The 11650-nt window shown below is 44.9% G+C and overlaps 1 long non-coding RNA gene and 1 pseudogene across 1 annotated transcript; both read left to right on the forward strand.

The window, feature by feature from the left end:
* The first annotated feature begins 4217 nt into the window (after window positions 1-4217).
* LOC125545562 lies at window positions 4218-6518 on the forward strand. The gene is made up of 2 exons (XR_007300094.1): window positions 4218-5586; window positions 6150-6518. It is a non-coding gene; the product is annotated as an uncharacterized LOC125545562 (long non-coding RNA).
* Window positions 6519-6590: 72 nt separating this feature from the next.
* On the forward strand, window positions 6591-7954 carry LOC125545555 (annotated as a pseudogene).
* The last annotated feature ends 3696 nt before the right edge of the window (window positions 7955-11650 follow it).

Here is an 11650-nt window from a genome sequence, read left to right on the forward strand (position 1 = left end):
CCTAAAAAAAGCTAACATCATAAATTCTCGAAAAAAGGGGATAAAAAAGATAACATCAAGCTTTCTCGTGGGAAAAAAGGGCAAAGGAAAAATAGGAAACAAATTATAATCGCAAAGTTCTAGTGTAGCCGCAAATCTCGGGATCGTCCGTGCAGCCGCACTAGTTGATTTCCTCTGTAGATCTGCAGGTAACTGAATCCCGCTCCAGTTCTTGTGCGATTTTCTACTGCTCCCCAGATTCCTTCACGCTGCCCGCTGACAAATTTGTGTATTTGGGGTTTCGTTTTCTACAGGGAGGATCAGGGCATTGGGGTTTTTCCACCAGACTAGCTAGCTAGAGGCGCGTTCATGTCGCAAGAACTGGAGCATGCGGAGGTGGCAGCCATGGCGCCCGACGAGGTTCCGACGCCCTTGGCCACCCCTGTTCTTCCGCGGGCCAAAAGGGTGAAGGAAGTGTAAGAAAAAAGCTTTAGGTTTATTGCAATCGGTTCATTTGCCTAGCATTAGATCACTTAAGATATGATTAACAGAGAGGTTTGTGAGATCTTACAGGCTTGCTCGATGTAGGCACAACGGAGCCCATGATCTCCAGTGGCGAGGATGAGCAGCACCAGTGGCGCCAAGGTGATGTAGTCGTGGAGAGGCAGCAGCTCATCCAGGAGCTTCGCGGTGGCAGCAGGAAACCACCGGCACAGCCTTGCGGCGGCTGGCGATGAAAACGGCCTTCCCATTGCTTCAACACACCCCCTAGATCGGTAGGTTTGAGGGAATTAAGGGGCTGGATATTATGTACGTGAACTCAGATTGCCATAAGTATCCAGGCCCCACCTTTTATATGTGTGCTGGCAATAGGAGACCAAAACCATCTGTTGGTTAGAGGTGCCCCCGATCAGGGCGATTCTGTTGGGGTCAACAGCCACGTATGTTGGTTCGTGGCCCATACCCTTAACGATACTTTTTACCCGGTCAGAGCCGAGATCAACCAACATTCCCCCCCTTAATCGTTAGGCTCAACTTCATTCGTCCATTTTCCATAGGAATAATATATAAAAATAAGGTGTTACAACAGTGAATGCAATGCTATTAAACCTCAATACTTATAATACATCAACCTACTTCAAAATGGAAAACATATTACTTAATGGGAGTGGTTTGTTTAGAAGGTCCTTACTTCCAGGATCAAAAGGCTTTCCAACAACCCATGCTAGCAACATAATCATACAATTGGGTGGTAAGCCTTCGATAAACGGATCCGTAAAACATTCAGACGTACTCATACGCTCAACTTCAATAGCTTGATCATGGATTCTATCTTTCACAACAAAAAACATATTGTCAATGGTTTTGGCAACGCCATTTGACTTGTTGTTACTCGTATAGAAAATTGCACATTAATATTGCAGTAGGTGGTTTAGAAATGTTCTCTACCACCATAATTTCGAGAATAAAACTTACTTGACATACAACCTGTTCAGTAGCCTCTTAACATGCCACATAATAAACTGCATCATTACTGACGCCATCATTGTCATTATGGAGCTTTTCCACGATATAGCTCCATATGCGAGGGTGGGGATGTAACATAACGTGGAAACTCAATATCCACACACCTCGCAAAAAACAATGTCTGAATAGCCTACGATATTGAGGTTACTAAGACCTCTTATTATTGAGCATGTAAAATTTATTGCCTTGATTTACTGCGAAACTTTTCAGCGGCCTTTTGAGTGGTCCATTTCTTAACTTGTACATTTGCCAATTATCCCGATCATAAATAGGGCACATTTATACTTGAATACTTATATTTCTTCTGACAGCTGAAGCATAAGGAACTAACATTATCTGATCAGTTCATAATGGTTCCTTGAACACTAAGATGTCCACTTTTATTGCCCTTAACTTTAATAGCAGGTGAGACAGAGTACTAGTACATAACCCCCTTTTTTCGTACTCTATTGACATATGCCATCATAATAAAACTTATACTCCTTTTGGACCAATATATTGGCAAAACTCAATACAAGCAAAGTAATATGAGGCATCGCCAAGACTCATACTCATAAATAGAAGATAGAAATTTCTTGGCTCGACAAAAATATTTCATCTTCACAAGGTAGTGAGCTTACTCCCCCTCGACTTATGGTATGAGTGTCCCAACGCTTGTCTTGTTTCATAATTGTATTTCTTTGAATAATATGCCTTATGTCAACTTTATCTTCATGACGGAACCTTACTATTGAGTCATACATACATTTTTAACTCGGCCAACACAAGAGCATGTTATAATAATAACACAAGCGTCACAACAACTCACCAAGAAAACTCTATTGAGTTACATCATTATAGCTCGTAACGTTCATCCTATATGGCAAGAACGCGCTAAGATGATCATTCACACACATTATCAAACGCAGGGAAATTGTTAAGGCTCAACACTAAGTGTTGCATTAGGAATTTCTTCTCAAATTACCTAATGCATATGAACAAAGATCTAATGGAGTTATCCTTAAGATTCATATTCATATGCTCCAGGTTCCCTGATAATCACTTTAAAAATGGAGAACATAAATCCAAAAACTTGATGACAATCATCTTAGCTCTAAACCACAACACCGTTGGGTAGAAGATGGGAAAGAACTTCATGAGTTGCGACACATGATTATAAAACAACGTTGGTCAGAAATATAAACATGAGCCACATGATACCGACAAACTTGCCACTTCAATAAAGTGTGACACATGATTATAAACGACGTTGGTCAGAAGTATAACCATAGTCACATCATAATCAACATTAGATTAGCAAGCTTGCCACTTCAACATTCATGTGTGCTTCATAATTCTCATAAGGGAGCAAGTACATGTAATTTCTCATAAAAAAAGAAGTCAAGACATTCATGTGATCTTTCACTCGCTATAATCATTCATTCTCCAAAATAAGACTTCTCGTTGGTTCCATCCTACTCAGAGAATTAATTAATGCGTTCATCATTTCCAATATTCAATGAGACATTCCATTCTCCCCCTCAAAATGTGGTAAACATGACCACAATTTTGACGAGGTCTCATTATTCACATACATCTTAAGTGTGCCATGGCACATATCATTATTGCAAATACTTCGTTCATAAATATTCTCACCACATGGTAAGACCATCATAAAAGGGTTGATTATGAAGGACAAAAGGTTCATATGAATAAACAAAATGTCTTCTATTGCTTTATTCTTTATTGTCCTCGTAGCAAAACCCCTTAAAGCCCATCTTCAACGGGTAAATATCTTTAAATGTTCCTTAATAGAGCCCAATTACTTATTGACATATACCAAAAATAACATTCTTTATCTTAGAGGAGATGGTATGCTTCATGATAAGGAGTGAAATATGGTTTCTCCCACTCAATTGCTTTCAAGTCATACTTTTCCATCTTGTCATCAGAGTTCACAATAGAAAACTCGTGAAGGTCCAAAACCTCTATCATGAAGAGAGCCCTTTCCTTCCATTTGTGAAAATCAGCTCCGTTGTTCAAATAAATGAACTCAACTTTGTGGTCCGTTGCTAAAAAAAGGACACGATTTTATGAGCATCATTATTAAACATCAGACAAAACACATGAATGGCCTCAACCAAAACAAGATACTCATGTTCTAATCCGTATCACCGTTGGGTTGAAAACGGAGAAGAGCACTTTTGATCCAAAATTTGGACATAACAATAATCAACGTTGGTCAGAATATTGTCATATACCATTAAACATATGCTCATAAATGACATCTCTAATAAAAACTTCCTGTTTTGGCTCTAGAAACTTCGAATCACATAATGATCAGCAAAATTATTACTAAATTAATAGCCAAAAGATTAATATAAAGCACCATTATATGGTGCAATCCTATGTGTTATCAGACACATGGATTCATAATTTATCACTGATCATCTTGCATTAAACTTTGACATCATAATGTCAATAACATCAATAAAATATGTCTAAGGTTTATCATTAAAAGACTTCAATCACATCAGAGTAAACATTAGATTGACACCCTTTGTGTAATGACATCATAAACATTCTCCAAACAAAATTTGGACATTACACCATGCTTTCACCGAATAATAACATTTGGTAAACTTTTAACAGTCAATAAATGACAGCTCATGACCATGATATGACATTAAAGTTCTCTAAATATTCTTCTTCTGTGAATCATTATGCCGAGCCTCCATCACCTTCTGTCAGTGCATGCCAAAAGACACAAAATGCACCTCACATAGTGGTTTAACATTATGGCTCATCATCATTAGACTGCGTAGTGCGGTGCGGAAAAGCCGAACCACGCGGCCACTAACACTTCCTTAAGATGGCCTCGACCAGACTTGAGAGATGATCACAACTTAAACTTTATGCTCAAGTAAAATCTTCGAACAAAATGTCCAGAAACTTTAGAGAGTTACACGTAATCATGCAAATAAAACCATCTCATCACGTTAATAATTCAACATTAAAATGCTATTAAAGAGAGATTATCACTAAAAATAGTACCATATAAATAACATCATAATCTCATAGCATTATTCACCCCTTAAATTTCGGGCATTCTCCAATTTAAAACAGTACATAAGACATTATTTGAAAAATTCAAACTCCATAAACTGTACTGAAAACAAGAAAATGCCTGAATAATTAATCATACATATTGGCCACATCATTCTCATATTAAATATAAATTTGACAACATTAATTTTCAATGTCAATGGATATTTAAAATGATACTCAACATTAAATTTCATGTGTCAAAATAAAACAAAAAAATATTTCTTATTGGCTCCTTTTAATTCTGTAAACATAACATAATTTTCTAGCTATTCTCATTTAAAACAGTGCAAGAAATTATGAGAATCATCATAATACAAAACAGCACTGAATAAGGGAAAATACACAGAACATCAGAATTGGCCCATGAGAACTACCTCAGAATTTTATTGATTCGGCCTAGGAGAAAAGATTCAGAGGAAAGAAAAAATCCTCCCGGGCTTAGACAAACTGGGCCGAAGCCCAGCCGCAAAAGCGTCCTGTAAGACTCCCGAAGGCCCATGCGGCCACCACCTTGATCGTGGCCGTACGATTGAATCGGACGGACCAGATCGATCTCTAGTGGAACAAAACCGCCACCAGTCAAAACCCTAGCCCTCATTTTTCACCATCCCTCCCGATTTTCTCGCTCTCTCCAGAGGAGTGGTCCAACTGCGGCGGCGACGGCGAGGCGCGCGCGCACAAGAAGACACGGCGGCGCGAGGCACGCCGGACATGGCGACGCGGTAGCTTCGCTCGCCGGAGCAGCATGCACAAGGACTTGGTCCGGCGCGCTCCTCCGTCGAGCGTAGCTCCGGAGACGCGACCACGTAGCCGTGGCGTTTACGGGTATTTCGCCGGCGGCTGCCGGCGCACGCTTTGACGGCGACGGCGAGGAACAAGGCACGAAGTCCAGCAGCGGTTGCATCTTCTTTCCGCGCGCCGTCCCGAGAGACGGCGGCGTTCCGGCCATGGCGTACACGCACGGCGGACCCTAAGGACGGCATGCTCATAAACGTAAGATCCAGCCCCTCTTTAGTTTCTTTTCTTTCGATTTGAGGCATGGGATTGACTTTGTAGGGTTCCCAAAAATTTGGGGATTGACTAGAGTTAGGGTTCGTCTGAATTGGGGCTTTCTTTAATTGCGCCAATTCATCATATTCTAATCGATAACAGGGGCTAGTTATCATGATTACATTAACATTATGCGGAAGCATGGCAAAATAATAATAATTAGACTAGCCGAATGGGTTAATCATCATTATTCTCTGATTAGGACTAAACCCCCTAGCGAATTAGATCTTGACCGAAAAGAACGAACCCTAATGCTAGACGGCTAACACCAACAGATTGTCTGAACTTAATCATTAACCTTAAACAGTGTTCATCTGAACTTAATTGATGATATTAACATAATTAGATGATCATTAGGGATCTAATCTAGGCTTACACGACTCAAGATACCATTGTTAGAAAAAAGCTTTAGGTTTATTGCAATCGGTTCATTTGCCTAGCATTAGATCACCTAAGATATGATTAACAGAGAGGTTCGTGAGATCTTACAGGCTTGCTCGATGCAGGCACAACGGAGCCCATGATCTCCAGTGGCAAGGATGAGCAGCACCAGTGGCGCCAAGGTGATGTCGTGGAGAGGCAGCAGCTCATCCAGGAGCTTCGCGGTGGCAGCAGGAAACCGCCGGCACAGCCTTGCGGCGGCTGGCGATGGAAACGGCTTTCCCATTGCTTCAACACACCCCCTAGATCGGTAGGTTTGAGGGAATTAAGGGGTTGGATATCATGTACGTGAACTCAGATTGCCATAAGTATCCAGGCCCCACCCTTTATGTGTGCTGGCAATAGGGGACCAAAACCATCTGTTGGTTAGAAGTGCCCCCGATCAGGGTGATTCTGTTGGGGTCAACAGTCACGATACCTTGGTTCGTGGCCCATACCCTTAACGATACTTTTTACCCGGTCAGGGCCGAGATCAACCAACAGGAAGATCCGGCCATGGCGGCTAAAGACTGGTCCAGTGGTCCATGCTCCCGCCCGAACTCCTCCGCCTCATCGCCGAATCCTTCCTCGATACCAACGACGTCGACTGCTACATGGACTTCCGCGCCGTCTGCCCCAGCTGGCGTGCTGCCACCGACGACCCAAAGGACAACACCTCCGACCGCCCCTTCCATCCGCGGCGGTGGATCGTCCTCGACGAGGTTTTCCACAGCGATGGGAAACTTTTCCTGCTGAACGCCGACACGGGCCGCTTCGTCCACAGGAAGCTCCCGCTGCTCAGCGAATACTATGTGGTGGCGACCACTAACAGTGGCTACGTCGTCCTGGCGGACAACAGCCCTCCTCACGTGGCTAGCGTCCTCAACCCTCTCACCGGTGTCGTCGTCCGCTTTGCGGTGCCCGTGCCCCTCGACGCCGGGGTTGCTCATGTCGTCTCCCATGGCGGCTCTCTGCGCACGCTGGTTTTACAATGCAAACTCCTCTCGCAGACATTACATGGCCGGCCCCGACTTTCAGCGTTTCGCCGTCCTTATGGCCGCGCCAGATTACGATCTCCTACTCAAGGCCGCCGTAGGTGGTGGCGTCTACGCGTACCTCAAGCCATTCGTACATGATGTGGTCACTGTTATCTACAACTTCTTGGGGATCTATCGTTTTGATCCTCTCAAGTTCTTCTCCGGCCATGCCAACTACGGCCGGGGTTTCCTTGTTGGTCTAGCTGGACAGATGCTGCTCGTCTTCAAGCCAAGTGGAATCCACTATCCCCGTGTTCTCAGATTCGATAATGCGACATGCCAGCTTGTGCTTGTGCAGAGAATCGGCAAATATGCCATCTTCGTTGGCCATCAGAGGTGTCTAGCTGTGGATTCTGACAAGTGACAGGTTCCCAGGCGTCGAGGAGAACTGCGTCTACTACATTCAACATCTGGGTTCATCCACTTTCATATACAAGTGCAACATCACGGACAAGAAAGTGGAGAAGATCTCTGAATCAGACGATTTCGTGAGGCGGGACAAGCAGTTTGTCCTAGTGGCCGGCCGTCCTTTCACCACCATCCATATTCTCTCCAGCTACACCATTAACATCCCAGATTCTCAACTCGCCATGCAACAGATGTCATGAAGGGCCGGCAAATCTTCATTCTACTTTGGGGATAGTTACCATGATGACCGACCGGCAGGACTATAATTTTGCTAAGTAAATGTTCCTGTTTTCTCTACAGTCTTTTCCTTTGTTATTATTTTGGACTTTTGGCTATGCATTGCCTTGTTATGGGTAAGAAACAGGTTGTTTGTTGTCTTAATCAAGACATGGTACGTATCAACCTAATGCTACACCAATTGTGTCCACTTCTTCCCTTGTATTACTTCTTAGCAATGCAATCTATCTAGCGCTTAATTTCTAGCAGTACTCGAAAGTTTTGCTAGCACCGTGAGTTACTACTGGAAAAGTTTCGAGAGTGCCATTTAAATGCCGAGTTCACCTGGTGTGAAGCATGAATGATGGTAGTCATTTGGAAGTAGTGGTATGAGCTAGAACACAATACATACTGCTGTTGTCTTTTAAAAGATAGAAAATGAACTCTCCACTTAACCTTTCCACAACATTCATTCAAAATAATGACCTGCCCAAGAGAAAAAAAAGTTACTCATCCTTGCTCAATACATGGACCCTCGATTACTGGAACATATATAATGTTTGGCCCTAGCTATATTGTGGTTAATTCGTAGTAGAACCACAATTTACAATCCTTGATCTCCAATGACTACAGAATGATATAAGCATCCAACTCCAATCTAGGTCAACTTGACCCGTTCGGCAATCCACCAACTCCTAGGACTTGTGGAGCGGTTGTTCCCTCGCTCCAAGATTTTGAACTACAGTTCCATCCGCTCCTGGAGCGGAGCCGTGGAGCGGAGTGACACCGAACGGGCCCTTAATCCTACATTGTACATGGATATGAGTGTATCCCAATTTTCATTGCTTGGATATAGTCAAATAAGATTGACTATAAAGCACTAGATTATCACTCACAGCTATTACTACCTTGTAACTTGATCTAGCTATATGGCAAAAGTAAACGAGTTTGTGCTGAAATTTTTAAATTTCACCCCTGAACCACCTAATCGTCTATCCAGTCAGCAAATTGATATTATTTCTAAGAACTTTTTTTTGATATGCTAACTTAATGAATTGATGATCTCGATGGCAGACCATGCTAACTTAATCCTTCTTCATCAAGCATGGCAAATCTTGGCAAACCATGCTTGCTCAAGGAAATTGACAGCCTTTTTTTTGCGGGGAATTGACAGCCTTGCCACAACATGATTTGCCATCTCCGACGTTCATTTCGCCATGCTAAGAAATTTGACGTGGGATTCCTAGCGAAATCCATTTCTAAGCTTTGATTTGCTTCCTAAGAAGAATATCACGTCCTATCTATGCTTCCAAGGAAAAATAACTTGTTTTTGGTAATAATTATAGTTTTTTATTTGTTTCCAAAAAAATAAAGAAATATATCGATTATCTTTCTTTAACAAGCAATAACTAGTAGAGGCCCATACAATTGCGCGGACAATATCGGCAAAGATAATGAGCGGAGATGCGGTAACTCGGTCCCAACGCATTACAAACTCCATGCCGTTGGATTTGGTTCGCACACGTCGTGTAGGTTGGGTATGTTGATGTCATGCACGAGGTGGCTACAAGAGTAGGAATTCCACTGAACGCCAAAAAAAGAGAGTAGGAACTCCACTTTCAATAGTCATGGCATCTCGTTCCAACGGTGATTAAATGTCTGTTTTGTTATAGTGATAACTTGGAATGAACTTACAGAACAAAGCGCCCTCTTTGCGAGAAGATTGACAGGATTATGATGGGCGATATGGTTGACCGTGAGATTGACGTTGCTGCCAGATTTCTAGCTATACCAATCTTATCGGGTGAAGTAAAAAAGGCCAAAAGAAATACCAACCAAAAAGTCACTTTGGAACCCGGGTGCATTGGAGCCCTATTTTTTGAACAGTGCCAAAATGCTATTTTGAAGTTTCAAAAAATTCTGAAAACAAATCAACATGTTTATATAAATGTATGTTACACATGTGTAAATTTTGATGCTGAAATAAGTAACCATGTGACTTACACAAAAATGACAAAATCACGATTTTGGAAAGATGAAATGTATTATTCACTATTTGAAAATCACCATTTTTGTCATTTTTGTATAGGTTGCATATTTACTTATTTCATCACCAAACTTTACACATGTGTAACATACATTCATATGATCACGTAGAATTTTTTTTGGAATTTTTTGAAACTTTAATGTGATTTTCAAAGTATTTAAAATAAGGTCCTCCAATACACATGTGTTTCAAAAATCCACTCTCAATACCAACATCCTTTGTTAAAGCAAAATGAGAAACAAATCATAATATTATTTGACACTAAACGAGTTTCTAAGGGAAGTAGGTCATAATGGCTAGCTTTATTGAATGGGAATATTGGTTGCATCCTAAGAAAGTTTTAAGGCATAAGTTCTTTTTTTGTGGAAAATTAAGGCATAAGTACTCATTAGGCAACATAAATGTCTTCATTGCATAGTTACTTTTCAAGCGGAATAATTATTGGTCAAAACCTTTCCTTAATAACCAAGAAAAATATGACATACAGTTTGAAATGAAGGAGTTTTTTTTGCAGGAGACATATTGTATTTTCCGAAAAAGGCTTTCGCCCCGCTTTATATATAAAGCATAGACCAACAGTGTCCAGTACAACCGCACGCACCCACCACAAACGCACACACACACCCAAGGCAGGATACATAGGCGAAGAAGTGAAGCCGCATATGACGAACCGAAGAAGTGAAGCCCCTCCTCCTTCCTCGCTGCCGCCCAGGGGCGCAGCCGGGTGAAGCCCTGCTATTGCCGGCGGCGGCGGGGCCCCTTTGTCTCCCCGCTCGGGCGGTGCTGGCGCGGGCCGGTGTCCCGGGCCGGGTCGTGGAGCTGCAGCCGGGCTCCATGGCGGCGCGGCGGGCTGGGGCGGCGCCCTGCCGTCCCTGCCTCCCCCCCGCGGCAGGCGGCTAGGCGGGTGGCGCGTGTGCCCGAGACGGCGGCGACTCCAGCGCGGCCAGATCTGGCTCATGGCGGCACGGGCTGCGGGCGGCGCGGGCTGCCAGTGGCCACCTCTGCCATGACCGCGGCAGTTGGTGGTGGCGGTGCGGGCCAGAGGTTGGAGACGTCGACCGCGGCGGCTCTTCCGGATCTGGCCTCTCGGCGGCGTGGGCCGCGATGGCTAGGGCTGCGGGCGGCGACCCTGACCGAGGCCCCCTCGGCTGGTCGGGGTGGCGGCGCAGTGGCGGTGGCTGTGCGGGTGCGTGCCCGGCGGCTGCCGTGGTGGTGGCAGGTTGATTGCGGCGGCGGCCAGATTGTTCTGGCGTCGGCTCGTCTATAGGCTACCTGTATCGGCCTTCGACTCCTCTCCTCGGCGTACGTTCGCTTCTCTCGCCGATGAGCTGGCCTTCTCCCGGCTGTTGTCCACCGACCGTCTCGCACCCGGTGTCGTAGGACTGAGCTGGTTTCACGCTCGGCAGCAGGACCGGCCGGTCTCGCGCCCGGCAGCAGGACTGCGCTCGTCTCACGCCCGGCAGCAGGACTGCGCTCGTCTCACGCCCGGCAGCAGGACCGGCCCGTCTCACGCCCGGCGGCAGGACTGCGCTCGTCTCGCGCCCGGTGTCGCAGGACGGCTCGATGGAGGCTTGTCGCCGGCCTATTGGGTCTCGGCGCTGGGACCGGCCAGGGGTGCGAAAGGCGGAGCCTTTCCGCCTGTCTCTGCGGTTGGGGTATCGGTGGGGCTCGGAGGGCTTGGTGTCAAGGTCTTGGATTCCGGGGCGGTTGCCCTGGTGGTGGCGGCGCGGTGCTCATGGGCAGAGCTCGTGCCTCGGTGCTGCCCGGCTGCCACGGCTGTGTGGGCGGTGTGGTAGCCGGGATGTGGCGTTCGGTGGCGGTGTGTGTTGGCCGGGGTGAAAACCTCTCTATCTTCGGACGGACCGGCGACGGCGAAGAT

The sequence above is a fragment of the Triticum urartu genome, chromosome 1 (assembly GCF_003073215.2).
Source record: "Triticum urartu cultivar G1812 chromosome 1, Tu2.1, whole genome shotgun sequence".
NCBI lineage: Eukaryota > Viridiplantae > Streptophyta > Magnoliopsida > Poales > Poaceae > Triticum > Triticum urartu.